Source organism: Polypterus senegalus, chromosome 13 (assembly GCF_016835505.1).
Source record: "Polypterus senegalus isolate Bchr_013 chromosome 13, ASM1683550v1, whole genome shotgun sequence".
In the NCBI taxonomy this organism is placed as follows: domain Eukaryota; kingdom Metazoa; phylum Chordata; class Cladistia; order Polypteriformes; family Polypteridae; genus Polypterus; species Polypterus senegalus.
The window spans coordinates 53,237,331-53,251,917 of NC_053166.1; positions in this window are offsets into that span (position 1 = coordinate 53,237,331).

The window sequence follows — 14,587 nt, forward strand, 5'->3', positions numbered from 1 at the left end:
ATTACACATACTTTTCTGGATTTATTTGTGATTCAAATAATGAAAGTGTAATAGCTCAAAAACAACAAAACAGACGCATTTTCGTTGTCTGAAACCGGAGGCATTTCTTCTTCTGTGCGATTTTTGACGAGACGTGCGAACAAGCCTCCTCACAACACATCGACCAACGGCCTTGAACTTACACTGCATGGCATCAGCAGAGGATGGACCATCGCGTTGTTTTTCGGAACAGTAAAAGAGTGACACTCCGGGACGAAGACATGACTGCAGAAAAACTGAGTCGCATCTTTCCGGTAAAAAATGCAAGCTTTGCAAACTTTGCTTCATTGACGTTGCAGTTCTTTTATTAACGTTATTGTTGTTACTTACTATTAAACAGCTAACATTTGGTGATTTCATTTACTAACAACTAAGTCTGGCAATTTTTAGAGTGCTAACATTTTGAATGGCTGCTCATTGACAAATGTAACACATGTTAAGAAAACTTTCTGTAAATCACGTTGCTTTCCTATCGTGTTACACTTGTGCGCATTGTTAATACTCGAAACGTTTAGCGATAGCACTATAAAAATGGCCAGACTTAGTGTTAGTAAATGAAATCACCAAATGTTAGCTGTTTCACAGTAAATAACAACAATAACGTTCATTACAGAACTGCTACATCAATTAAGCAAAGTTTGCAAAGCTTGCATTTTTATACCGGAAAGATGCGACTCAGTTTTTCTGCAGTCATGTCTTCGTCCCGGAGTGTCACTCTTTTACTGTTCCGAAAAACAACGCGATGGTCCATCCTCTGCTGATGCCATGCAGTGTAACTTCAAGGCCGTTGGTCGATGTGTTGTGAGGAGGCTTGTTCGCACGTCTCGTCAAAAATCGCACAGAAGAAGAAATGCCTCCGGTTTCAGACAACGAAAATGCGTCTGTTTTGTTGTTTTTGAGCTATTACACTTTCATTACTTGTATCACAAATACATCCAGAAAAGTATGTGTAATTTTAAATTTATGACTGCTATTTGTTACCACAGAATTAAAAAATACCTTATTTTCGCTCATTTTATTCTTTAATCAAAAATCAAAATCTGAAAATTCCTTTTATTTTCGTTTTTTCGTTTTTGCTTCTAAAATGAAATTTCAAATACCAAAAAGTACACGGACCGTACATTAATGAGGAAAAAATGTATTTAAATGATTTTAGCAAATGGCTGCAATATAACAAAGAGTGAAAAATTGAAGGGGGGTCTGAATACTATCTCCTATATCTATCTGTAATATCTATCTATCTATCTATCTATCTATCTATCTATCTATCTAATCAAGGTTTTGATTGTCGCTCTCTGGGCTTTATCTACGCGCATTCATTTAGCGCATGCGTGTAGCTGCTAGGTTCCTTTTTGGCGACTTTTACGCGCTGTGCGTGGTCAAAAGTGGCGCGGAGAGAAAGATTGCATTTTGACGCCATCGTACCCGAAGCCCATTCGATGAAACAACATCATTTTTTGTTGTATTTGTCATTAATACCGTTGACATTGAAGCAGAACGCCAGGTCAGTTGCATTTCATTTAACATATAACATGTGTTGGGCTATTTCTTAATGCCCGAAAATGTCTCTTATTGAAGTATGTTCCTCTTGCAAAGCCAGTGGCGTAGCTAGGGGCGGTCCGCCCCGGGCGGCATTATTGGCCAAAAGGCTCAGTACAATTCGTGTGTAGGCAACAGGGTTCGGAACAATATCACTCATTAATGAAAAACGTAAAATTATCAGATTTTTTATCCACAAATGATTCAAAAATAATTTTCAGACTGTCCTTCTGTGACGGCATCAGACAGCAGTTAAACTTTACGAGGCAATGACAAAAATAAACAAACATTACAACAATAATAATTTCTAGGAAGATGAACAACGAATTTACAATTTATAATTTCGTTTCCTTATCCATCCGAATGCGTTCTTTTGATCTGCGCAGAAAACATCCTCACCTATCACTTGTACGCTACACTGGTTCTGGTTTTCGCAGGGTAGTTGTATTAAACTAATAATTACAACGGTTTATCAGTGCGTCTATACTATATTCTTGTCTAGGTGATGCTTATAAATAATTATATGTGATATATTATTGCTGTTTCTTTATATATGAATAAATATATGCAATTTTTATCTTAATTTTTCTCATTACGTCATTTAAATTTTCAATTTAAATAGGTTAACATATTCAGATACGTTGGAGAGCGGCAAATTGAAGCACCGCCCCGCCCCGAGCGGCACGAACTCTAGCGAAGCACTGTGCAAAGCACCGCGTTTTTAAATTTTACGCCTTGTTTACCATTACCTAATTCAGAAATTTCCTGGTAGTGTTTGGTTTTCTTGAAAACATTATTGCTAGTTTATGTAAAATAGTTTCTGAAACTGGACGTATTGTGGTACAGCGAACGACGCAGTATCACTATTTCTGTTTGCACTTTCTCTTTCTGACTGACTGAGTTTAATCTAGACAGGCTGGTTTCATCGAATATCTCAAAGATATGTATGTTATTGTCTAAATTGCCTCCCTATTAGTTAATCAATGTGTGTAACACTACCCAGTAATGTACTGCTAACGCATTCAAGGTTGCTTTCTGATTTGAGCCTGATGTTCCTGGGGTAGACTGAGTTTAGCTGACTCAGTAATGGATGGATGGATAAATGGAGGGGTGAACAGTTTAAAAAAGAAAAGAAATCAGTTCGTTAAGAACAGGCCACATCTGTCAGTTTTCCTTTCTGCATCTAATGTTAGCTGTTTCATTTAATACAGCAGACTTTAAGAAATAACAGAAATGCAAATGTTTTCTGCAGAATACAGTTATGTGTGGTAAAGTTAATTGTTAAGAACATCTTTGGTAGACAGTGCAGTCCAAATTAGACTTAAAGGTCATAAATGAGATATTACAATGTCAAAATGTATTAGAATGGAAAGACTCATAATTAAAAGGTAGTCTACAAATACTTTACAGAACAAACCATTGGGTGCTGATGTTGCACAGCACACCTGTGGGAAAAGGAAAGCCAAATAATATTCCTGAATGAATAACTAATTTATGGATTTATTTATTGAAAATATGTCCTGCAGAGACAGTCAAGCATCACTTCATTTGCATTGCATTAATTTAGGGGTTACAAATGTAACTTATTATAAGTTTGTAAAGTCTGGGTAAAGACACCGAAGCCATGGATTCCTTTTCAACCATTATTTTCTTTTTCTTTTTTTGTACACCAAGTGTATCAAACACCTGTTTCTCCACCCCACCCCCTTTTCTCCTTCTCCAGACTCATCTAATACAGGGTGGTCCAGATCTAATTATGCAGATGCAGATCATCTGGATGACTTTGATTTATGCGGGGACGATTCTAGTTCGGCGCAAAGACGATTCTTCATGTCGTCAGTTTGCACACTTCTCGATTGTCCGGGATTTTTCGGGTGATTTTCTACGTAGTAAACCTAATAAGTTATAGCATAATGAACATTGCATAATTAGATCTGGACCACCCTATACATTTACTTTGTCCAAGGAAAAAACAATCAATTAAGAGATCACAAACAACTAAGCTGAATTATATACAATAACAAAATTATTTGTATCTATACTTTAAATCTATAAATCTATCTATAATTAAATCTAATTATTATCTATCTCAAATTTTGGGTACGTAGAAATAGTAGTAAACTTTTTATCAGCCCTGATTCTTTATATTTCTTTTTTTTCTTTACCAAAGATTTAAAAAAGCTAAATATCTGTGTCAGGTAAGGCTTTGCTTGTGTTAGGTACGTACATTATTCTTAAAAAATAGAGAATGATAGATAGATATATATTTTATTTAAAGTACAATTCAGATATTCTTGAAATTTGATTATTTGTGTTGAGTCACTCAGTTAGCCAGGTGTAAGGCTTTTTCATTTAACTGTATTATAACAATAATATCAATAATAAACTTACAATAAGTATAATGGCTCTATATGCTTGCAGTATGTCTAGTATAAATAAACCATTTTCAGTTACTCATTATTGACAGAGGGAAAGGTTGTGTATTTTTTAAATATTATTGTCATACAGGATAAACATAAGAGTAGACAAAATATGTAAAAATGTATGTGGTATACAAATACAAAAAGTAAAACATACAAATTTCAGTGGATAAAAGAGGATCCAAAGTTACTTGTTGCTGAGATTGAAATTTAAATATATACACTTCTGTTACTGCTGTGTCTATACATCTTCCTTTGTGCCGAAAATTTCTTTAATGGGGAAATTTTCTAGTTATGTACATAGATAAGGGTTGTGTGTGGTTACTGTATATAGTTTTTATTATTAATAAATTTGCAAAAATTTCTATAATCCTGTTTTTGCTTTGTTATTCTGGAGTATTGAGTGTTATTTAATTAATTCACATGATTTTAGAATCTGTGTGTGTGCAGTATATGAATACAGTATTATAAATTTGCAAACTGTTTTTGTAAAATCTTCTCTGGGTCAATCCAACAACAACAACATTTATTTATATAGCACATTTTCATACAAAAAGTAGCTCAAAGTGCTTTACATAATGTAGAAAAGAAAAATAAAAGACAAAATAAGAAATTAAAATAAGACAACATTAGTTAATATAAAAAGGAGTAATGTCCGATGGCCAGGGTGGACAGAGAAAACAAAAAAACTCCAGAGTAGGGGTTAGTACAGATTTTAGAGCCACCATGAATAGTTATTATAATGAGTTGGATATACAGAGTATCAGGATTTTAATTACAGTCAAGTTATGAGAAGGCCATGTTAAAGTAATGTGTTTTCAGCAGTTTTTTTTAAAAGTGCTCCACTATATTAGCCTGTATTAATGTATTAATCCATGTGAAATCAACAGAGGCCTCCCAACTAACCATCTCTGATTTTCTTCATACTTGCTGAAAATAATGTCATTCTATCCAGGAACAAAATATTGAGTTAATATTTAGTACATATACAAATTCAAGCATGTTATTTCAAGTGTTATATCTCATTTTATGGCAGACTTTAGTTCTAGGGTGTTGTACTGTGTTAGCCACTATGGATGTAATGAGAAATGAAGCAAAATGACACATTTTATTGGCTAACTAAAAAGATTACAATATACAAGCTTTTGAGATAACTCAGGCATCTTACATCTTGCCTGAAGAAGGGCACTGAGTTGCTTTGGAAATTTGCATATTGTAATCTTTTTAGTTAGCCAATAAAATGTGTAATTTTGCTTGAGTTCTCATTATGGTAGACTTTGTCATACGTGGGCAATATGCATTTGAAATATAGACATGAAGTGTTTTTTTTTTTCATTTTTAAAGCTTTTAATTCAGAAACATTGATTTCTTTCAAACAAGCATCTAACTGCTGAAGAACTATAACATGAGTAATACCTGTCAAAATTTGAAAGATCAGATGTTTAATACAATTTTCATCAAGCTATAAACCGGCAAATTTGCAACTGTGAACCAACTGTTTTAGATTATAAACATGTCTAATACTAAACAGCAATCCCTGAAAATGTGATGCACCTAGCATTAACAGTTTAAAAGTTAGATTTATGTAACATTGTCATATTTGTTTTTCAGTAAAATTGTGGCCACAAAAGCATCCCTTTTTATAATTAATGAGTGTACAAGCCTAAAATTTTGTACACAAGTAGTTAGATATAATGAGATTACTTTTAACAAGTATTAATTAAATCGGAGATGGATAGTTGGGAAACTATTTCGAAATCAGTTGATTTGATACAGATTGACTTGTATTTTGTTGCCATGATTGTCTTTGAGGGACTCGGAGGTGAATGGTCTTGTTTTGCACACTAAAGACCGAAACCCCATCATATTTGGCATATAAAATATATTTATATTTCATAACATTTTCAAAATCAAATATTATATTTGAAGAAAAGATATTCAAATAATATTAAGTTTTTATTCTCAGGAAGTAATTTCAGTTTATAAACACAGTGTACTATACACTTTTTAGTAATACAATATATTTACAGTAAATAAAACAGAAAATGACATGCAGCATAAACACAAATGAAATGTGTATATTAAAAAAAATCTTAGTACGTTTTTGGACAAAAACTCTATGTACCCATATCTACATTTTTAAATTCTAAGAATTTTCCTTGAAAGTTTTCATATTGTAATCTGTTTAGTTAGCCAAAAAAGGTGTCATTTTTCTTGACTTGTCATCCATAATGGCTAATACAGTACAACACCTTACTAGTAAAACTGGTCTAATATTTAGTTCGAGAGTCCATCTGTCCTAGCTCAGCCAGCTCTAAAGCCCCAATGTGTGAGCACTCTAAAATGCATGAAGTCACAGAAAAATAATGATGATTCCTTCAGAATATTATCACTATTATGTTAGATCAGTATTTAGTTCCCCAGTTGACAATTAAATCTGTTCCTGGTTAGAAGCAGAATTTGAATTAATTTAGAATCATCAGATTAGAAATAGGAAAAAAAAAGAATGGAACTTTGAGAATCTCCAGCACTGTACACAGGAATGAGGTAGTACTAACATTAAACGTTACCACATATAGAATATATATTAATATGAATTAAACAATCCCAGAAAAATATGTGACATTCCAACTAAATTATCAAGAGTGCTTAATATAATAAAATGCTTTGGTCAATGCTTTCAATAGCTGTGCTTAAATCTAAAATCATACTGATGGTGGCTTATCATGCACTGGAAAAATTTTATTGTTTATATGAGTTAAGGCTACTTAAATGCCGTGACTGTGTTGAAAGCTTTAGTTTTTAATGTTATAATTTCATCTAAAAACAACAAAAAGAAAATGTATTTTTGAAATTGGCCCATATTTCTTAAATTAATTCTTAACGCTTTTAATTCAGAACAATTGTTTTAATGAAAGTCTAACAATGGCTGTTTTGAAGGAATCTCTTGCATCTATCTCACTGCTTTTTTCACATCTTGCTTTTTGAGAATACTGAACTAAAGTGTTCTACACACCCATGTCGATATTAATGGTTGTTTGCTGATACATACAGTGCATCCGGAAAGTATTCACAGCGCATCACTTTTTCCACATTTTGTTATGTTAAAGCCTTATTCCAAAATGGATTAAATTCATTTTTTTCCTCAGAGTTCTACACACAACACCCCATAATGATAACGTGAAAAATGTTTACTTGAGGTTTTTGCAAATTTATTAAAAATAAAAACACTGAGAAATCACATGTACATAAGTATTCACAGCCTTTGCTCAATACTTTGTCGATGCACCTTTGGCAGCAATTACAGCCTCAAGTCTTTTTGAATATGATGCCACAAGCTTGGCACACCTATCCTGGGCCAGTTTCGCCTGTTCCTCTTTGCAGCACCTCTCAAGCTCCATCAGGTTGGATGGAAAGCGTCGGTGCACAGCCATTTTAATATCTCTCCAGAGATGTTCAATCGGATTCAAGTCTGGGCTCTGGCTGGGCCACTCAAGGACATTCACAGAGTTGTCCTAAAGCCACTCCTTTGATATCTTGGCTGTGTGCTTAGGGTCATTGTCCTGCTGAAAGATTAACCGTCGCCCCAGTCTGAGGTCAAGAGCGCTCTGGAGCAGGTTTTCATCCAGGATGTCTCTGTACATTGCTGCAGTCATCTTTCCCTTTATCCTGACTAGTCTCCCAGTTCCTGTCGCTGAAAAACATCCCCACAGCATGATGCTGCCCCCACCATGCTTCACTGTAATGATGGTATTGATCTGGTGATGAGCGGTGCCTGGTTTCCTCCAAACGTGACGCCTGGCATTCACACCAAAGAGTTCAATCTTTGTTTCATCAGACCAGAGAATTTTGTTTCTCGTGGTCTGAGAGTCCTTCAGGTGCCTTTTGGCAAACTCCAGGCGGGCTGCCATGTGCCTTTTATGAAGGAGTGTCTTCCGTCTGGCCACTCTACCATACAGGCCTGATTGGTGGATTGCAGATGGTTGTCCTTCTGGAAGGTTTTCCTCTCTCCACATAGGACCTCTGGAGCTCTGACAGAATGACCATCGGGTTCTTGGTCACCTCCCTGACTAAGGCCCTTCTCCCCTGATTGCTCAGTTTAGATGGCCGGCCAGCTCTAGGAAGAGTCCTGGTGGTTTTGAACTTCTTTCATTTACAGGTGATGGAGGCCACTGTGCTCATTGAGACCTTCAAAGCAGCAGAACTTTTTCTGTAACCTTACCCAGATTTGTGCCTCGAGGCAATCCTGTCTTGGAGGTCTACAGACAGTTCCTTTGACTTCATGCTTTATTTGTGCTCTGACATGAACTGTCAACTGTGGGACCTTATATAGACAGGTGTGTGCCTTTCCAAATCATGTCCAATCAACTGAATTTACCACAGGTGGACTCCAATTAAGCTGCAGAAACATCTCAAGGATGATCAGGGGAAACAAGATGCACCTGAGCTCAATTTTGAACTTCATGGCAAAGGCTGTTAATACTTATGTACATGTGCTTTTTCAGTTTTTTTATATTAATAAATTTGCAAAAATCTCAAGTAAACTTTTTTCATGTTGTCATTATGGGGTATTGTGTGTAGAATTCTGAGGAAAAAAATGAATTTAATCCATTTTGGAATAAGGCTGTAACATAACAAAATGTGGAAAAAGTGACGCACTGTGAATACTTTCCGGATTCGCTGTGAATACTTTCCGGATGCACTGTATGTGTATAGCTTTGTCATTATTATTGTTTTTTTGCTGATACCTGTACATCTGTGTAAAGTGTTTGTCCTAGCAGGTTAAGTGACTTTGCCAGGGTTAGACTGTCAGTGGTAGACATGAAAGATGTTGCTAATAGGTCACAATTCTTGCCCAAGTCTGGTTTATAATGAAAAGTGTAATTTTGTTTCAGATCAGACACTAGAGGGCAGCATTACATTTGAGTTTGTGATGTAATTAAGTACTGTTTTCATTACTTTAGAAACTGGGCCCCACAGCCATAGACATCTTCCGGCCTATTGTGGGATAACATGGGTCATTAGACCTGCTTTACTTAATCACACATAGGTAAATATGCAAATAAACTTTTTGAAAGTTATTTATATTCTTGGAAAACAAAAATGAAGTTTGACTTTGGAACTTGGTGCACACATATTAATCATAGATGAGTACTAGAGACTTGCTTGGAGTGAGCAATGAAAATAAATAACATGTAAATTATATACACTCATATATACTCATATTGTTTAGTTATATTGTTTTGGTTTTTATATTACAGTGGAAGAGGAGTGAAACCTTTTTATGCCTGTGTTTATCCATTTATGTGTAACTTGATATCTGATAGTCATAGTAAGAAGCACTGCTTATGTATTCATATCTGCATAAGGCAAAAGGCATGTCAAATGCAGTTCCAAGGAACTCTTGTTGCTATGTGGTAGCTCAACATTTTGCGAACACTGGTTTAAAATGTTGACCCAGACTGGTCAAACAAACACAATTAAAAAGAATATTAGGTATTTCCTGCTTCTGTGATTAAGTTATACTTTTTTAGTGAACTTGCCTAGAAAAGGTAGTACTTTTGTAGTAGTCCAGCCAATGTGTTTAATTTCAGGTGCAACTGAAGCTATAACAAAATAATGTTAATTCTTACCATGTTAACTTGAAAAAATGTCCGGGGTTGTATTTAGAGCTTGGAGCCAAGTTATATTAGCAAACAAATATTAGTACTTAATACATTTGGAAAGAAAAGTATGACTAAATCATGTAGTCCTCAGTAAGTCATAAATTATATAAATATTAACATCAAATGACAAACCTAAAAATGTGACTTTGACATAACTTATACAACATAAAATAAGTCAATATATGAAATAGTAAGTACTACAGTAGATAAAGAGAAGGACACCTTTGGCAGCAATGACCTGAAGAAATAATTACCTGCATGTTGTACTCAGTCTGTTAAATCTTGTTGGAGAAATTCAGTCCCGCTGCTTCAGTTTATTCATTTTTGGAGGCATTTTGTCATACGTACCGTCCTTATAGCCATGACTCAGTATCTTGATGGGACTGATTTCTTGACTTGGCTGTTCCAAAACCATGGTCCTTTTCTTTTTCAGCTACTCAGTTGTAGATTTTCTGGCGAGCTGAGGGTTATTCTTGGCCAAGCTTGCAGTTTGGTAGATGTCCTCACATTTTCCACTACAGTACTCTGTTGTTGGAGTTTATAGTGGACTTCATGGTATCCAGATACAGTGGCAGCAAAACAACACCAAATCATCACCAGTCACCACTCCATTACTATGCTTGATAGCATGTATGGTATTCTTGTGGTGATCTGTTGTGTTTGGTTTTTGCCAGACATGGCATATGCATACATAATGATCAGACACCACCACTTTGGTTTCAATTATCCAGGGACATTGTTCCAGGGGTCATGTTTTTTACTCAAATGCAACTTGGTAAACCTAAACCTTGATACAATGTAAGTTTGTTTTTTGAAAGGAGTTCTCTCCTGAATATCCATCAGTGAAAGCATTACTTTGTCTTTTTGGAATTGTAGAGTAATGAACTGTAACTTTACTATGTTACAGTAAGATGTAGTTTCCTAGATAAAGACTTTACATTTTTGTATTTTTAATGCATCGTGCTGCCAAATCTTTTGTGAATTTGTTGAAACTCTTGTTGCTGGGAAGACTGGCAATGGTCTTCAGTGTTTTCCATTTGCAAATAATTATTTTCACTGTATAATGAAGAAGTTCAAAGTTTTTGGAAGTAGCCCTATTACACTTCTTAAGGTAACAAGCAATTATTATTGCTTCTTTGAGATAATTGCAGATACCTTCGCTCATAATGTGTTTTATATCAAACCTGAATGTTCCAGACTGAACTGCTAAAGGTTCTGTTTTTATTTATCAAAGTTGCACTTTATAATCATGAAATAATCAAGTTCATTTAATCAACAGCACCAGGCTCAAATTAGCTTCTTAAAGGATATGGAAGCAGTTATAGTAAACTTATGTTTTCACACATGATTCTGCTTTTTGTCCAAGTTTCTGTTGAAACAACCATTACAGATTAAAATTTGTGATGTGTCATTTATTGTCTCAGGTTAGATGTATCCAATTTTAGAACTTTGAGAGACATAGATGTTTATTAGTTATGTTCAGATATTAAGAAATAGATCAGACTATTTACCAAATACACTGCTCAAAAAAATTAAGGGAACGCTTAAATCACACATCTCGATGAATTAAATATTCAAGTGATAAATCTTTACTGAATAATACTGTGTAATTCATTGAGAATAAAATGATGTACCAATGTTCAATAGAAACCAAAATCACCAACCCATTGAGGGCTAGATTTAATATCACACTGAAAATCAAAGTTAAAAATTGAAATTACAGACTGATCCAATTTGCGTGAATTTCATCACAGCAGTTCATAATGTGACTCAGTAGTGTGTATGGCCCCCACGTGCATGTATTCACTTCCAACAATGTCTAGGCATGCTCCTGATGAGGTGGTGGATTTTGTCTTGGGTGATCTTTTCTTTGACGTGGATCAGGGCTTCAGTGAGCTTCTGGAGAGTATTGGTGCTACTTTTTGGTATCGGATACAGTAAGACATAATGGCCCAGAGGTTCTCAATTGGATTCAGGTCAGGGGAATGTGAGGGTCAGTCAATGGCATCAATGCCTTTGTCTTTCAGGAACTGCCTGCACACTCTGGTCAGGGGCTGAGCATCATCCTGCACCAGAAGGAACCCAGGGTCCACTTTACCAGCATAAGGTCTGACAATGGCTCCAAGGATTTTATCCCAGTACCTAACAGCAGTCAGGACACCATTGCCTAGCACATGGAAGGCTGTGCGACCCTACAAGGATATGCTTCCCCAGACAATCACTGACCTATTGCCAACATGTTCATGCTGGATGATGTTGCAAGCTGCATAATGTTCACCATGGCATCTGTAGACTCTTACATTTGTCACATGTGCTCAGGGAGAACCTTCTCTTGTCTGTGAAGAGAATGGGGTGGAAATCGCAAAGCTGCCAATTGTGGTATTCTCTGGCAAATGTCAATCGAGCTGCACAGTGCTGGGTTACGAGCACAGGTCCCACTGGAGGACGTCGGGCCCTCATGCCGCCCTCACGTAGTCTGTTTCTGACAGTTTGGTTTGTAACATGCACACCAGTAGCCAGCTGCAGATCTTTTGTAGGGCATTGGCAGTGCTCCTCCTGTTCCTCCTTGCACAAAGGAACAGATATCAGTCTTGCTGTTGTGTTGATGCCCTTCTATGGACCTGTGCAACTCTCCTCGGGTAACAGCCCGTCTCCTGGTATCTCCTCCTTGCTCTTGAGACTGTGCTGGGAGATATAGCAAACCTTTTGTGACAGCCTGTATGGATGTGCCATGCTGGAGGAGCTAGACTACCTGTGCAACCTGAAACAGCTGCTGGTACTGCCTCATGCTACCTATAGTGACAAAGACACTAGCAAAATGTAAAACTAGAGAAGAATCAGTCAGGAAGGATAAGGAAAGAGCAGTTGTCTGTGGCCACCACCTGTACAACCATCCTCTTTTTAAGCTTGTCTTGCTGTTGCCTGTCCAGTGCATGTGTTGTCACTTTCATTTGCACCAAAGTAGGTTAAGTTGATTCACAATCGCTTATGCTTCCTAACTGGATAGACTGATATCCCTGAAACATAAATGACTTGGTGTTAGACTGTGATGATGAAGTGTTCCCTTCATTTTTTTATCAGTATATTTGTGGGAGTATATATCAGATGGGTGGGTAACAAATTACCCATTTTCAATCAGCACATACTATATATGTAGGTTTAGCATCAGCAAAAAAAAAAAAAAAAGTTTAATATTTCATTACTTAATGTATTAGAAAGTATTACATATCTGTTAATGCTTTTTGTAAGAGAATGTACAAAAACTCTGAATTATTTTATTCTGACATTTCATAAGCAAGTGTTGCAGTGCATCTTATCGAATATTATTGTTTAGGCAGTTATATTCACATTATGTGCTTGCCGTACCGGTCAGTGTCCATACCTCCAAAACTAAGCGAAAATGATGCTTTAAAATGATACAGAGCCATGCCATATGTGTCCTGGGTCTTCACCGGGGCCTCCTCCCGGTTGGATGTGCCCAGAACACCTCACCAGGGAGTCGTCCAGGGGGCATCCTGCGGAGGAAACTAATTTCAGCCGCTTGTATTCGTGATCTTGTTCTTTCGGTCACTACCCATAGCTCATGACCATAGGTGAGGGTAGGAATGTAGATCGACTGGTAAATTGAGAGCTTTCCCTTACGGCTCAGGTCCTTTTTCACCACTGACTGATGCAGAGCCCGCATCACTGTGGATGCCGCACCGATCCGCCTGTCGATCTCACGCTCCATTCTTCCCTCACTCGTGAACAAGACCCCGAGATACTTGAACTCCTCCACTTGGGGCAGGATCTCGCCTCCAACCCTGAGAGGGCACTCCACCCTTTTCCGGCTGAGGACCATGGTCTCAGATTTGGAGGTGCGGTTTCCCATCCCAGCCACTTCACGCTCAGCTGCGAACTGATTCAGAGAGAACTGAAGATCACAGCCTGATGAAGCAAACAGGACATCATCATCTGCAAATCATTATCTTGTAAATTATGTACTGCGTTTAAATGGATCCTGCCACATGACTGTTGCTTATATTGGGACGTTTTAAGGAATGATATTAAACTTTGGCATTGATTGTGCATTCTCTAAAAATGACAACTGATTTTTACTCCATATTAAAAGGCATTACACGTTGAAATACCAGCCACTTAAAAAAAACCTGCATATTATAGGAGTTTTATTCCTGTTGTTCAATAAAGATTTAACTGTGAATAAGCTGGGAAAGATACAGGGAACACAGGTGCTGGATGACTGGAATTGGATTTAGACTAAGCAAATCTGAGAGAACAATGATCACTTAAATATGATATTTTATACACTGTATGGTAATATTTCGTCAACTGTATTCAACTGAAATGCAAATAGCTGGTAATATTTATAGAAATCCTGACGAGAGTAAATAAAACTCTATATTACATTCTTATGTATTGCTGAACTATGCTGGGTCTGGGGATGCCATCAGTTTATGGCAACAATTGATATGTCCCCATCATTGCATAGTCATTTGCAGTATCGATACTATACACTATCTTCATTGATGGAAGTTTTGTTTGACTCACCATTTAAATATGAAACAGACCAAATGAGCAGAGTGCTTTGACAAGATAGATCAGAATGACAGGTTAGGCATTCACGATCCACATACACACACAAAAACACTGAAAAGTGTTGTAGTGGTGTAGTGTTAAGTAAAAAGAAGTAAAAAGAAAGCAAATTTCAAGTATGTGTGTGTGCCTATGTAGTACTTGCTTTCTAATGACAGAATTTCTAAAATTGAATACTCTCTTGGCCATGTTTGTTACTGTTGTATGTCTCCCACACTGATATACAGTATATAGCTGTATGATTGTTGGTTTATTTTGTTTTCTGTCTTTTGTATTCAATAGTAGAAGTCTCCTGACTTCAATGTGTTTCTCTAACTTAGATAACTTGCC